Source organism: Lynx canadensis, chromosome A1 (genome assembly GCF_007474595.2).
Source record: "Lynx canadensis isolate LIC74 chromosome A1, mLynCan4.pri.v2, whole genome shotgun sequence".
In the NCBI taxonomy this organism is placed as follows: Eukaryota; Metazoa; Chordata; class Mammalia; order Carnivora; family Felidae; genus Lynx; species Lynx canadensis.
Genome location: NC_044303.2, coordinates 178,781,730 through 178,795,628, shown reverse-complemented (window position 1 = coordinate 178,795,628; position 13,899 = coordinate 178,781,730).

Here is a 13,899-nt window from a genome sequence, read left to right as displayed (position 1 = left end):
ACTCTTAGGACATGTTGGTAGTGATTTAGGAGTTCTGAGGGATTCTCCAAAAACCAAGGAGCAGATAAGCCAGAATCACAGAAAGCAAGGCAGAGATGTTTAAACAAAGCAAAACACACCAGAAACTGAAACCTTGATTACATCACCGAGCTGCTGGATCAAGCTGGACCTGAAGCTGGGAACACCTCTGATCTTTTCAGATGCCTGTGTTTGATGCCTATATAAGATCTAAGCCAGTTTATCTTTACTCTGGCTGCATATCAGAATCACTTGGGGAGCAGAGAAGGAGAGGTTTTTAAAGTGCTCAGGCAGGGGGCCTTGTCCCAGATTAACTGAATAAGAACCCCTACAGGTAGAGCTCTGAGCATCACTCTGCTTTAAAAGCTCTCCAGGTGATTCCAGTGCATACCTAGGGCCAAGAGCCCATGCAATAAAGAGTGGAAGGGCTGGTACTCTTCTCCCTGTGCTGGCCAGAGCACAAGAAACACAATTCAGTCCTGAGCGCCAAACTCCAAGAGGAAAATCAGCATCTGGAGATGTTCAGAAACAAAACGGGCTATTGGAGAAACAAAGTTCTCTGCTTGGAACACCCAGCTCCAACTTGTCCTTCTGGAGGGATCCTACTCCTCCTGAATCGTCTAACAAATTGCCACCATTTGCCAGCAATTGTGCCTGTAGCAGGTACTGTGGCTCTTACCCAGACACCCTTGACACTCACCATTACCTCACAGTTGGATTCAAATGTGCCACCTGGAAATGCTTGTGACTTTTGTTTATAACTGTGACTGTCACAAATAGACCCTGACCAGGACGTCTGCACTCTGCCTATGAGCAGGGCAGGCCAGAAGAACCAGGTAGTTAACACCTCCCTGGAGCAGCCCTTAACCAATGGCTGACAAGAGTTGGTGTATAAATACCCCAGACCCATCTCCTTTCCATAGGAAGTACTCCAGGGTGACTTCTATACTGTCTCCCAGACTTCCCCAGTAGCATTGAGCCCTAATAGCCCACAGCAATAATGTGCTCAACAGTGGACCCCTTACTGAACCTCCTTCCGTCCCCTCTCTCATTCCCTATACTTCCCTACCATTGCTTCCTTGGATCCCCTCCCAGATCAACTACTGAACCCCTCATCCATGTGTCAGTGTTGGCTTCTAACCTAAAATGATGAATAAAGCTAACCTAAAGTGATGAACAGGACAGATTAGTGACCTGCTCTTATGAATCTTGTATCTCGCAGGAGTAAATAGACAATAGATCGTATGTTTTCAGTAAAGTGACATGAAGAGAATACAAGTATGACACGGTAGAGAGTGACTGGGGTGGCAAGGGAGGCTATTCCAGACAGGGCGGGGAGGGAAGGCTCCTCTGAGTGGAGTTTGATGTGGTCTTGGGTGGATCAGGGGTGGGAAGGATCACCAAGCAGTTACAGAAAATCTGGGCCTAAGCTTGCTATCTTTTCTTGCTCAGGCATTCAAGAGGATATCCCTTGTTCCAATAAGGAAATCATGTCTGGAAATATAGAATCTCACCACAACCCACCCTATGGTTCTCTAACATCCCATTTCTGAGCAAATCCTCTGAGCAGAGGCCAGTGAGGCCACTTGGAGAGGCTCCTAGGAGGAAGTGTAGATGAGACTGATGGCCACTGTTCGGTGCCAGGTTGTCTATGGATGATATCTTACTTGAATCTCACAACAACTCTGTGAGATAGGTATTCTAGGCACCTGCTTTTCAGACAAAGAAATGATGCCCAAGACACAGAGGGACCTCTCCACATGGCTGAAAATGGGCTTAAAGTATTCCATGCTCCAAAATGTATGCTCAGCTCCATTTCTCAGAAAGCATGAAGACCATTCCCCACCTATTCCTAAAACTAACTCTAATGATATACAAACACCAGAAGGTGTTGGAAAGCAGCTGCCATGAATCTATTAGTAAAAAGCAATGAAAACAAGTCCATGAATTCAAGCCAAAGTACTCTTCCTCTATAGGGAATAATGCCAAGGACATGTGCAAAGATGCCCATATGGTTTCTCAGAAGAGCTGAAATTAGCATGTCCCTCCACATCAAAATAAAGCCCAATCTAAGTCCCAGACCTCCACAAGCTCTGTACTCCAGTCCAGTGACTGCCTGGAGACCAAAAAAAATCCAGATCTTGAAGATCAGGGAGAAACCTTAGGGCAGCCAGCCCCACTGAGTGGACTTTCAAGGACCCATGAAACCCTCGGAGCTGACTGCACTCTCAGTTCTAGAAATGGAACACTTGACCTATACTAAGCCAATCATTTTCTCCCATGCCCCTGGCCATAGCAACTTGTCCAGGGGTAGCTTAAGACCTCAGCCAATGCAAACTGCATGACTTTTAGAGTTATTGCTGAAAAGAATGAAACAAAGTCACTCTTCCCTGTTGGACATGAATGAATAAGCACATAGCCCTAGCACATACAGGCAATCATTTTGCAACCTACAGGGAAACCAATCTACAGATGAACATCATACCACAGAAATCAAGGCAGAGAGATGAAACGAATGATTTTATGAAACTGCTGGATCAAACTTCACCTGAAGCTACATGTACCTGTAGTGGTTTGTGTTGCATACATCGATAAATTCATTTTTTATTATTTAAAGCAGTTTGGAATTGAACTTTCTGAAACTTGTGACTTGGCACATGCTAACTGAGCCTCCACTGCTTTATATAACAAATGGGGCAACCAAAGCCCACAGCTACACAGCTGGGTGGTAGCAGAGCTCGAACCAGAAATCTAGTCTGGTGTCATATCCACTATACTGCCCTGCCATCTACTTTGCAACCATAATACGACAAGAATATTAAATATCATTTACTGAGCACTTATTGCATGCTAAATAATTCACATGTATTCAAGTCTCACTACCCTGAGGTTGGTTCTGTTATTAATCTCATTTACTGATGAGGAAACTGGAGCTCAGAGAGGTTAACTTGGCCATGATCAAATAGCTAATAAGTGACAGAGCAATTTGAACCCAAGACCTTCTGACTATTGCACTTAACTGCAAGCCAGGAACTGCCAGGTTCAGTGAGATTGTGGAGCCAAGAGAATTAAAGAATTTAGTGGCAACCCAAAGAATACATGCCCAGTGTAAAGGAGGCCATCTGTCATAGCTCCAGAGATTGCTGTCATATTGCTGGAATGGGGGCCCAGTTATTAGACCTGACAATTCTCCAAGTTGAAAATCTGGATTTGCATGTGAAATCCCCCAACTTTTGTATTAACTAGTTCAATATTTAAAAGGCAGCAGACAGACCAAACCAAACAAGTGTAGGAGCTCTATTTGGCACAGGGGTCACCAATTTGCAACCTCTGCACTAAATCCTATTATCACATTTCCCCACTAACAAGTGGTGGTAATATATCAGGCTAGTCGACTGTCCATCAACAAGTAAATGGATAAACAAACTGTGGTATATCCATACAATGCAATACAATACAGCTGTAAAGAAGAATGAATTCTTGGTACGCCTGGGTGGCTCAGTCAGTTAAGCATCCAACTTTGGCTCAGGTCACGATCTCATGGTTTGTGAGTTCGAGCCCCACGTCAGGTTCTGTGCTGACAGCTCAGAGCCTGGATCTGGCTTAGGATTCTGTGTCTCCCTCTCTCTCTGTCTTCCTCCACTCGTGCACTCTCTCTCTCTCTCTCTCTCTCTCAAAAATAAGTAAACATTTAAAAATTTTTTAAAAAGAAGAAGAATGAATTCTTGACACACATAGAACAACATGAATGAATCCCAATAATGATGCTGATGACAGAAGCTAGACAAAAAGAAAAAAAAAAAAAAAAGGTCCATACTATATGTTTCCGTTAATATAAAGTTCTGGGAAATGCAAACAAATCTATAGCGACAGGAAGGAGATCAGTGGTTGCCTGGGGATGGGGAAGGTCAGTGCAGAGACAAGGGGTAAGAGAGATTACCAAAGAAGAGACTTTGGGTAGTGGTGGATGTGTTTACTTTCTTGATTGTGTGATGGTTTCATGAGTACATACATGTATCCAATATATTGAATTATAATCTTTAAATGTGTGTAGTTGACTCCATGTCAACTTAAAACTTAAAAATTTTTTGGTCTGGTATCCCAGGGCCACCAACACCTTTCATGGGCTATCTACCACTCTGAGACCCCCGACCCCCACAAGAAGTACTTCGCATTAATAAGCCTCATCATCCTGCCTTCCCTGGTGTTTCTTCTGGCCAGTTCATTCCCAGCCAAGTTTCTTCAGCTACATCACATCACTCCCATCCATACCAGGAAGGCTGCTAAGTCCAGTCCCATCCCTTCTGCACTCCTCCAAAGCCCAGTCAAGGCCCCTTATCCAGACTAGAATGCCTGACAAGGGGCAAGGAGTTTGTGGCAGGGGACTAGGAACTAAGAGTATCCAATCCTATCTCCTAACCCCCCACTCCCTTCCCTGGCTAAGAGGCCAAAGCCTCTCACTGGTAATGCCAACACAGAATAGGTATATGAGTGAGGAGAGTTGGAGAAAGATGATTATCATGGACTCTATGAAGGAGAGAAGTCCTTACATGATAAATATTAGCTCACTGTGATGATTAATTTTATGTGTTAACTTGGCTAGACCATGGTACCATGGTAAAATTCCATTCTAGTTGTTGTTGTGAAGGTATTTGCTGTATGTGATTAACATTTAATTCAGTAAACTTTGGGTAAAGCAGATAATTTTCCATTATGTGGTGGGCCTTATCCAATTAGTTGAAGGCCTTAAGGGAAAAGACTAACGTGTCCTGGGGAGAAGGAATTTGGCCTCCAGAGCATATCGGAATTAAATCATTTTGGATAATTAAGAAGGAGCTATGACAGGGGACTATCCAATGAGCATCCAGAGCATGCTGTGAAAGGAGAGGACCACCTGTCTCAATCACTTCCTACATGCGTAGCATCTTCTGGGCAGTGCCTCATTTAGTATTGTAACAATCCTCTGGGATAGTGTTCTGTGTAGAACTTGTCTGTGTGACTTGTCATGCATTTCTGCCCAGAGCTGCACGCACACAATCATGGGGCAGGGTGGTGCTTACTTGGCTTGGGCTTCACATCTGGCCTCGGGATCAGAATTGGCCCTTCTGTTCCTGATGCCAAGAGGGAATAATTTGCCTCACCTCCTTGAGCCAGACCAGGCTGGCCCCTGGAGTGGATCAGGGAGAGAAGAGAAATATGCAGACACCCAGGCTCCTAAGATTGTGCAAGATAGTAAGAGAAACAGAGAAACAACCAGCTTGCTCAAGACTGCACTGGGGCAAACTTAATGACTAACCATAGATCACACATGGGTGGTGTATATATTGCCCTGGCAGATATAGTTAGTTGGAAGCCTCACCTGAGGGGAGGATGCTTCACCCAGGACCCTCAATCAGGACTCCAACCAGGCTCTTCACCGCGGAGCTTCCCCAGCTAGGAGGCTGGATGTTGTGAGTACCCGATTTGATGTATTATGACAGAGGAAAGAAAGGTTTAAATAGGCAGAGAGGGAAAGGTTAGAACCCAAGGTCCCTGGCTGGGGAAAAACACATATTTTGGAACAATGCTGGGAGCTCTGATCACAGCAAACCACCCCTCAGACATAAGGTTCCTCTTAAGAATGTAACAGACACCACCTACTCCCTCTAGGTTCCCCTCAGGAATTTGACAATCAAAATACCTAACTAAAATAAGTAAACAATAAAAATTTACGTTATACAAGGCACAGTATGACCTTAGTCAGGATCCTCACGCAATGGAGTCCAGCCTATCAGGAATGGACAACCCAGCCCCTGGAGTGATCAAGCCAGTAAGAGTAGGACCTGAGAAGGAAGAGCAGGAAGGGAAGGGGGGCTGACCAGAACCTTCTAAAACAAAGACCCTTGCCTATTGTCTCGGGAATTCACCTTCAATGCCCCCTCTCTGCAAAGAGAGCTTTCATACTGTTCTTACTTTCTAAGCTTATACTCTACTAAACTTTTGCCTGCTGCTCATTTTGTGCCCACCTCTTCATTCTTCAAAGCAGTGAGACAACGAACCCTGGGTATTGAGGTAAAGAATCCTGCAACATTACTTTGGGGGCTCATCTGGGATATCAACGTCTTCTAACTGTAAGTAGAGAACAGCCACACCCCCTCTTTTCTTTCTATCCTAAATACAACTCTCAAACCAAACAATGGGCACCTGTCAGCCAGATAAAAGCAAATGGTATGGCTGCCATTCTCAAATCTCAGGTGACAGGCTCCTTGGGTCTCCTCTCAGCTGATCCCCCAGCATAGTTGGGAACGTATGGTTATTTCTTTCGAGAATGACCCCAGATGCACAGACTCAGGGGAGGCCAAACAGCAACTGAAGGGTCCTGACCAAGTCTACTCTCCGATGGATGCCTGAAGGCTGTCGGTAGAACCTGATCCCTGACCACCCATTTGGGTAATCGGAGGAATTCTCCTCTTTCTGGCTCTAATTTGTGTCTTAGCATCAATTGCGGGATGCTGGATTCACTGTGTGTTTGATGGAAATATAGAAGAGAATATACAGTGCCCCTTCTTGTTCTTCATGGTCTTGGAAAAGAAAAAATGGGAAGAACTGTGATTTTAACCAAAAGGGCAGGAGAGCACTCCCTTTTGAGTTGTTTTGCTCAAGCCCTGGTTGAAATTGCCCCTCCTTTGATCCAAAGCCTAGGAAAACAACAGTGATGTCCTCGCTGCTGACCTCCAGATGCTCCACATTTGTGTTGTTTCTGCCAGGTGGAGGAACGGGTGTCTGTGCCATATGAAGGACAGAGGACTATGGCATCTGAAGGGCTTTTACTGGGTACACGGGAGCCATTGTGCTACACTTAGCCCAGTGTATGTGACTTGTACCAATCTAGATATTTTTTTTAAACTTTTTTATTTATTTAGTCAGAGAAAGAAAGTGTGTGGGGGAGGGGCAGAGAGAGAAAGGGGGAGAGAGAGAATCCCAAGCAGGCTCTGCACTGTCAACATGGAGCCCGATGTGGGGCTTAAAGTCACAAACTGTGAGATCATGACCTGAGCTGAAATCAAGAGTCAGGTGCTTAACCGACTGAGCTACCCAGATGCCCTCAACCTAGATACTTTAAAATGGATACCCACATGGCTGGAACATATTTATGTGGGCATTGCTGAAAAAGGCAGGACACTAGCCCCCAACTTTGGCTCTTCTAGCTCCCCTCAATGGCTGATTTTATCCTTACAAAAAATAGTTTTCGCCAGCCTTTTGAAATATAAAGAGGAACAGTTTTATTATGATCAAAACGTAAATTACCATTGGGCCAAAATAAAATTAGTGCTACCTTTTACAGCCAGGGGGGTCTTACTTGGTCTCAGTTGATACCCCCAAAGTCCCACAGGCCAGAAACAGAGGGGTAGGAGAAAGTGGGGAAGACAAGGTCAGCTCTCGGAGGTAGGGTCAAACCTGAGTAAGAGCGACCAATCCCAGCACCTTGTGAGACTGACAGGGCTTTTGGCTGCCAGTCGCATAGCCAGCCAAAATGCAGGGCCAGGAGATGAGGTTTCTCTTGGCCATTTGGGGTCAGGAGATGAGGTTTCTCCTGGCCAGCTGTAGGAAACTGACATAAGGGATGCCTTTTCCTCTTTTTCCTATAGATGGGTAATTCTCCAACCAAGGTCAATACTCCTTTGGGATGCATTCTGAAAAATTAGAGTGATTTTGATCCACAAATCCTGAAGAAAAAGCGACTCATCTTCTTTTGCACTGGGGTTTGGCCCCAATACAAATTGGAGGTGGAAACCTGGCCGCCGGAGGGAAATATCAATATAATACTATCTTACAATTGGACTTGTGCAAATGTGAGGGGAAATAGGGAGAATTCTCCTATGTTCAGTGTTTTGGGGCCTTAAGAAAAAATAGAGATATGTGCAAGCAATGTAAGGTTAATCCTGACTTACTGGCTACCCTTTCCAAAGTCCAGCAATCAGGAGGGGAAATAATCAAGGGCACCTTGCCAGTACCCAAAGCAGACCTAGAGATGGAGGAAGGGAAGCCTTCCACCCCCACCTCCTCCTCCTCAGGTCCTCGATCTATATATCCAGACTTAAAAACATGCACTTCTGCTCCCTGCTGCCCACTTTACCCAGGCCGTCCCCATAATGTAACAGGCATGTTTCCTCTACGAGAAGCTGGAGTGCCAGAAGGAGGGACTCAGGGAGGCACCACTATGATAAGATACAAGTACCTTTTTTCATTACAAAATTTAAGACAGATAAAAGGGGATACTACATAAGTTTTCTGATGATCCAGGTAAGTATATAGAGGCTTTTCAGAATATTATGTATGTTTCTGAATAAACCTGGAAAGATATAATGCTTCTGTGGAATCAGACTCATAATGAAAGAGAGAAGCATGGGTTTCTGGCAGCAGCTGAGAGATATGGGGATGAGCAACTCATTAATTATCATGGGACTGGAGGTCCTATACAGGGAAGTTCCAGTCCCCTACTGGAGTTCAGGCAGTCCCATCCCAAGATCCTAATTGGGACTATGATAATCCCATTGGGGAATGGTGTCACTGCCATTTCTAAGCCTGCATTTGGGAAGGATTAAAAAGAACAAAGGGTAACCCCTTAAATTACCCTAAATTAGCCACTATTTTACACAGGATTAAAACCTGGTGGCCTCCCTGGAAAGGTTAAGAAAAGCTCTCATTATATAGATGGCTATCTCCCCTAATACCTCTGAGGCTGAGATGATTCTAAAGGACAAATTTGTCACTCAATCAGTCCCTGATATTTGAAGGAAGCTGCAAAAATTGGCTGTTGGCCCAGAAGGGACCCTGGAGGAGCTCTTAAGAACTGCCAATTGGATATATTACAACCAAGATCAAGAGGAGAATATGGAACAGGAAAGGAGGCTTAAGAAAAAATCTGAGGCCTTAGTTGCAGCCTTAGGTACTATGTCAGACCAGACTTCCCAAGGTCCTGGCACCAAGTGCCATTTATGTGGCCGTTCAGGGCTCTGGACAACCGAAGTTGAATCCCTGTCAGCTCTGCCCCTTGTATGGAGACAATCACTGGAGATCTGAACGCCCCCAGGGACCTCAATCCATGAGGGCTCAGATAACCAATGTCCCTGAAAGGGACTGAGGGAGTGGGGGCTCTTTAGGGTGGCTCCCCCCAAACCAGCTACCTATCAGAAACCCAGAGCCTTGGATAACTCTGGAAAAAGAAGGGAAACCGGTTGATTTCTTTCTTGACACTGGAGCCACCTTTTCTGTCCTTCTTTCCAAAACCGGCCAACTATCCAAACACAGTGTAATGATTAGAGATGTCTCTGGAAACCTTATGACTAAATTTTTCTCTCAGCCACTGGGGTGCATACGAGGAGACTTGATTTTTTTTAATATAATTTATTGTCAAATTGACTTACGTCAACACCCAGTGCTCATCCCAACAAGTGCCCTCCTTAATGCCCATCACCCACTTTCCCCTCTCCCCCACGCCCCATCCACCCTCAGTTTGTTCTCTGTATTTAAGAGTCTCCTGTGGTTTGCCTCCCTCCTCTCTGTTGTAACTATTTTTTTCCCCTTCCCTTCCCCCATGGGCTTCTATTAAGTTTCTCTAGATCCACATATGAGTGAAAACATATGATATCTGTCCTTCTCTGACTGACTTATTTCACTTAGCATAACACTCTCCAGTTCCATCCACGTTGCTACAAATGGCATGATTTCATTCTTTCTCATTGCCAAGTAGTATTCCATTGTGTATATGAATCACATCTTTATCCATTCATCAGTTGATGGACATTTAGGCTCTTTCCATAATTTGGCTATTGTTGAAAGTGCTGCTATAAACATTGGGGTACATGTGCCCCTGTGCATCAGCACTCCCATATCCCTCGGGCAAATTCCTAGTAGTGCTATTGCTGGGTCATAGGGTAGCTCTATTTTTAGTTTTTTGAGGAACCTCCACAGTGTTTTCCAGAGCAGCTGCACCAGTTTGCATTCCCACCAACAGTGCAAGAGGGTTCCCGTTTCTCCACATCCTCGCCAGCATCTGTAGTCTCCTGAGCTGTTCATTTTAGCCACTCTGGGGAGACTTGATTTTTTCACATTCTTTTTTGATAATGCCAGAGAGCCCCCTCCCTTGCTAGGAAGGGACATTATGACTGAATTAGGGACTATACTGCTACTGGATCCAGGCGAGATAAACAGCTGATGGAAGTTGATATTGATTCATGAGTATGGGCTATACAAGGAGAAGCAGGCCAAGCCTTAACCACAATACCTGTCCAAACACACCTTAAGGATCCCACTTCTTTTCCATGCCGGAAGCAGTATCCTCTCAAACAGATGCTGAAAGGGGGCTAATAAAAATTATAGAAACCCTAAACAAACAGAGACTTTTAAAGAAATGTAACAGCCCCTGTAATACTCCAATATTGGGAACAGCCTAATGGGGAATGGAGGCTAATGCAAGATCTACCCATCATTAATGAAGCAGTGGTCCCCATCAGCCCCCATCTGCATGGTTCCAAACCCCTATACCTTGTTGGCCCAGATTCCACCAACTATGAAATGGTTTACAGTCTTAGATTTAAAAGATGCTTTCTTCTGTAGTCCAATACATCCTGATTCTCAATTCTTGTTTGCCTTCGAGGATCCTATCAATCCGGCTTCACGATTAACTTGGACAGTGTTGCCTCAGGGCTTTCTAAATAGTCCACATCTATTTGGACAGGCCTTAACATGTGATCTTTTGGAATTTTCATCTGATTATTGCACTTCGCTGCAATATGTGAATGATCTCTTGCTTTGTGCCCTTTCTGAACCAAGTATACAGGCCGGTACCAAGGTCCTCTTAAATTTTCTAGCAGAAAGAGGCTATAAAGTCTCCCAACAAAAGCCCCAACTGTATGAGACCTCTGTTAAAGATCTAGGATTAATCCTTTTGGAAAGCACGAGAAGACTAGGTTAAGACAGAATTCAGTCTATTGTCTCATACTCCCTTCTGAAAACTCCTAGACAACTGAGAGGGTTTTAAGTATTATCAGTTATTGCCGCTTATGAATATCAGGATGTGGAGAGATAGCTCACTCCTTACCAACTAATCAAGAACACACAGGCAGCAAATATTCACTTGCTGGTATAGGTGAGTCAAAACAAGTTTTTAGTTAGAAAACTTAAGCTGGCTTTGTTGGGCACCCCCAACCTTGAGGCTTCCCATTGGAAATTCTTATAATTTATATGTTACAGAGAGAAAGGGGGTAATCTTGGGCATTTTGACCCAGAATGGAGGCCCAGTACAGCAACCAGTGGGGTATCTTAGCAAAGAACTTGATCTGGTAGCTTGTGGCTGGTCTGTATGTCTCAGAGCCGCCGTGGCTGTTGTCCTCTTAATTCCTGAAACTACAAAACTAACCCTTGGGCAAGACCTTACCGTCTATGCCCCACATAATATCCAGGGATGGATAATAGGTGGACAGCAGCCATCAGCTCATAGATAGCTGCCTTCTATGGTATCAGGCACTCCTGCTGGAGGGGTCTGCTGTGCATATAAAGACCTGCTCCTCTCTGAACCCAGCAGCCTTCCTGCCAGAGGAAGGTATGGAGCTAATACAACAAATCATACCCCAAACTTATGCTGCCTGAGACAACTGAAGGGAAACTCCTATAGAAAACCCAGAATGGACCCTATACACAGATGGGAGTTCTTTTGTTGAGCAAGGCTCCAGAAAAGCTGGGTATGTAGTGGTGACTCTTCATAAAACTCTGGTAAGTGATGCCCTGCCATCAGAAACGAGTGCTCAGCTGGCCAAATTAGTTGCTCTTATTACAGCCCCAGAGTTGAGCAAAGATAAGAGAGTTAACATTTATACTGACTCTAAGTATGCCTCCTTAGTGTTACATGCCATTGGTATGTCAAGGAAGGAAAGACATTTTTTAACAGCTTCAGGGCCTCCTATCAAGTATCACCAGGAAATTACCAGACATTTATAGGCTGTTCACCAGCCCTTAGAGGTAGCAGTAATACATTGTAAAGGACACCAAAAAGGAATGGATGAGCTATCAGGGGGAAACACGCTGGCTGATGACGCAGCAAAACTGGCAGCCAGATCTCAAGTTAGCCCCACTGTTGCCTCCCTTGTCTGGGATGGTTCTACAACTCAAGAAAAGCTCCACTACTCAACGGAAGGAAAACAGCAGGCATCAAAACAGGGTTACACTCCCCAGCCTACGGGGTGGTTACAGGCAGATGACGGCAGACTTCATTTACCGGCCACCAACCAGTGGAAGGTTTTAGAAACTCTACACTATACCTTCCATCTAGGTAGGGATGAAACCCTACAAATGGCTCAAAAAGTTTTTACAGGAAGGAATTTAGATAAGACTATTGAATATATTATTAAACCTGCAAAATCTGCCAAAGAAATAACCCCCTTTCTCCCGCAGGCTCCAATAGGGTTTCTAAGAATTGGAAATGATCCCGGGGAGGATTGGCAAATAGATTTCACACATATGCCAAAAACACAAGGATATAAATATCTTTTGGTATGGGTAGATACCTTCACACATACACATTGGGTCAAAGCCTTTCCTTGCAGGACTGAAAAAGCCTCAGAGGTGGTTCAGGCACTAATAAATGAAATTATTCCTGTTTGGACTCCCTAGATCCCTTCAAAGCCATAATGGTCCCTCCTTAAATCCTTGGTAACTGAGGGGGTATCTAGGGCTCTGGGTATCGATTATCATCTGCACTGTGCCTGGAGGCCACAGTTCTTGGGGAAGGTAGAAAAGACCAATGAAAGCATCTTAGAAAACTGGCCCAAGAAACAATTAAGAACTGGATATTCTATTTCCTATTGCTTTGCTTCAGATTAGAAATACCCCTACAAAAAAGCCTAAGCCTTTTTGAAGTTCTTTATGGAAGACCTTTTCTTGTTAATGACTTGCTGGCCGATAAAGAAGTATTTTATTTGATGAACTATATAATTCCTTTGGCTAAATTCCAACAGATTCTTCAGGAATTATCTGCATGTCAACTCCAGGATGACCAGTCTCCTCTATATAATCCAGGAAATCAAGTATTCATGAAAACCCTTCTTTCTTTGTCCCCATCTCTAGAACCAGTGTGGAAGGGGCCACATATGGTAATCTTGGCAACTCCTACTGCTATCCTGGATTCTTCACTCTGGAGTTAAGCTGTGGTTTCTTCCATCAGAACAGGACAACACAGAGCCCAAGTAGACTTGTGAAGCAGGAGAAAGCCTTATACTGATCTTCAAAAAAAGGACACCACAGAATGAAGATAAGTAATGCAATATATTGGAAAATAATAATAATATGCCTATGGGGTTCAGAAACACATCCTGTTTGTATTCCACCGACCCCACCACTATTAGGGTTGAAAGACGGGACCCCTTTGGTTGAGGCAGCTAACCTAACTTTTATAGAGGGAGACCGTGTTATAAAATATGACTTGGAATATGGCAATTTTACAATTTGGCATTGGGATAATAGCCATACCCTTAATTTACCTAAGGGCCAACCTTTTTCAGGTTACTTATTTATAAAATTAAACCAAAGTCATAAATATTGGGCTGAAATTTTGCCCAATAATGAAACTGGAAGGGAATTATATAACTCAAATAAAAAGATACATTGTATTGCCATAGATATAGATGATAAAGAAATTAAAAAGGTCCCAGGTTATGAAGACCGAGATATTGCGGCTGGATGTGTGACATGCCATAGTACTGCTTGTCCCAATAGTCTCCTGCCCTGCCAATGCGGCTGGAAGGCTAATAACACATTATTCTTAAAGGTCCAATGGTGGACCCAAGTGCCTACGGAAAACATCACAGTTAGACCCGGAAGGCTTTGGGAACCTTTGTGGCAAAC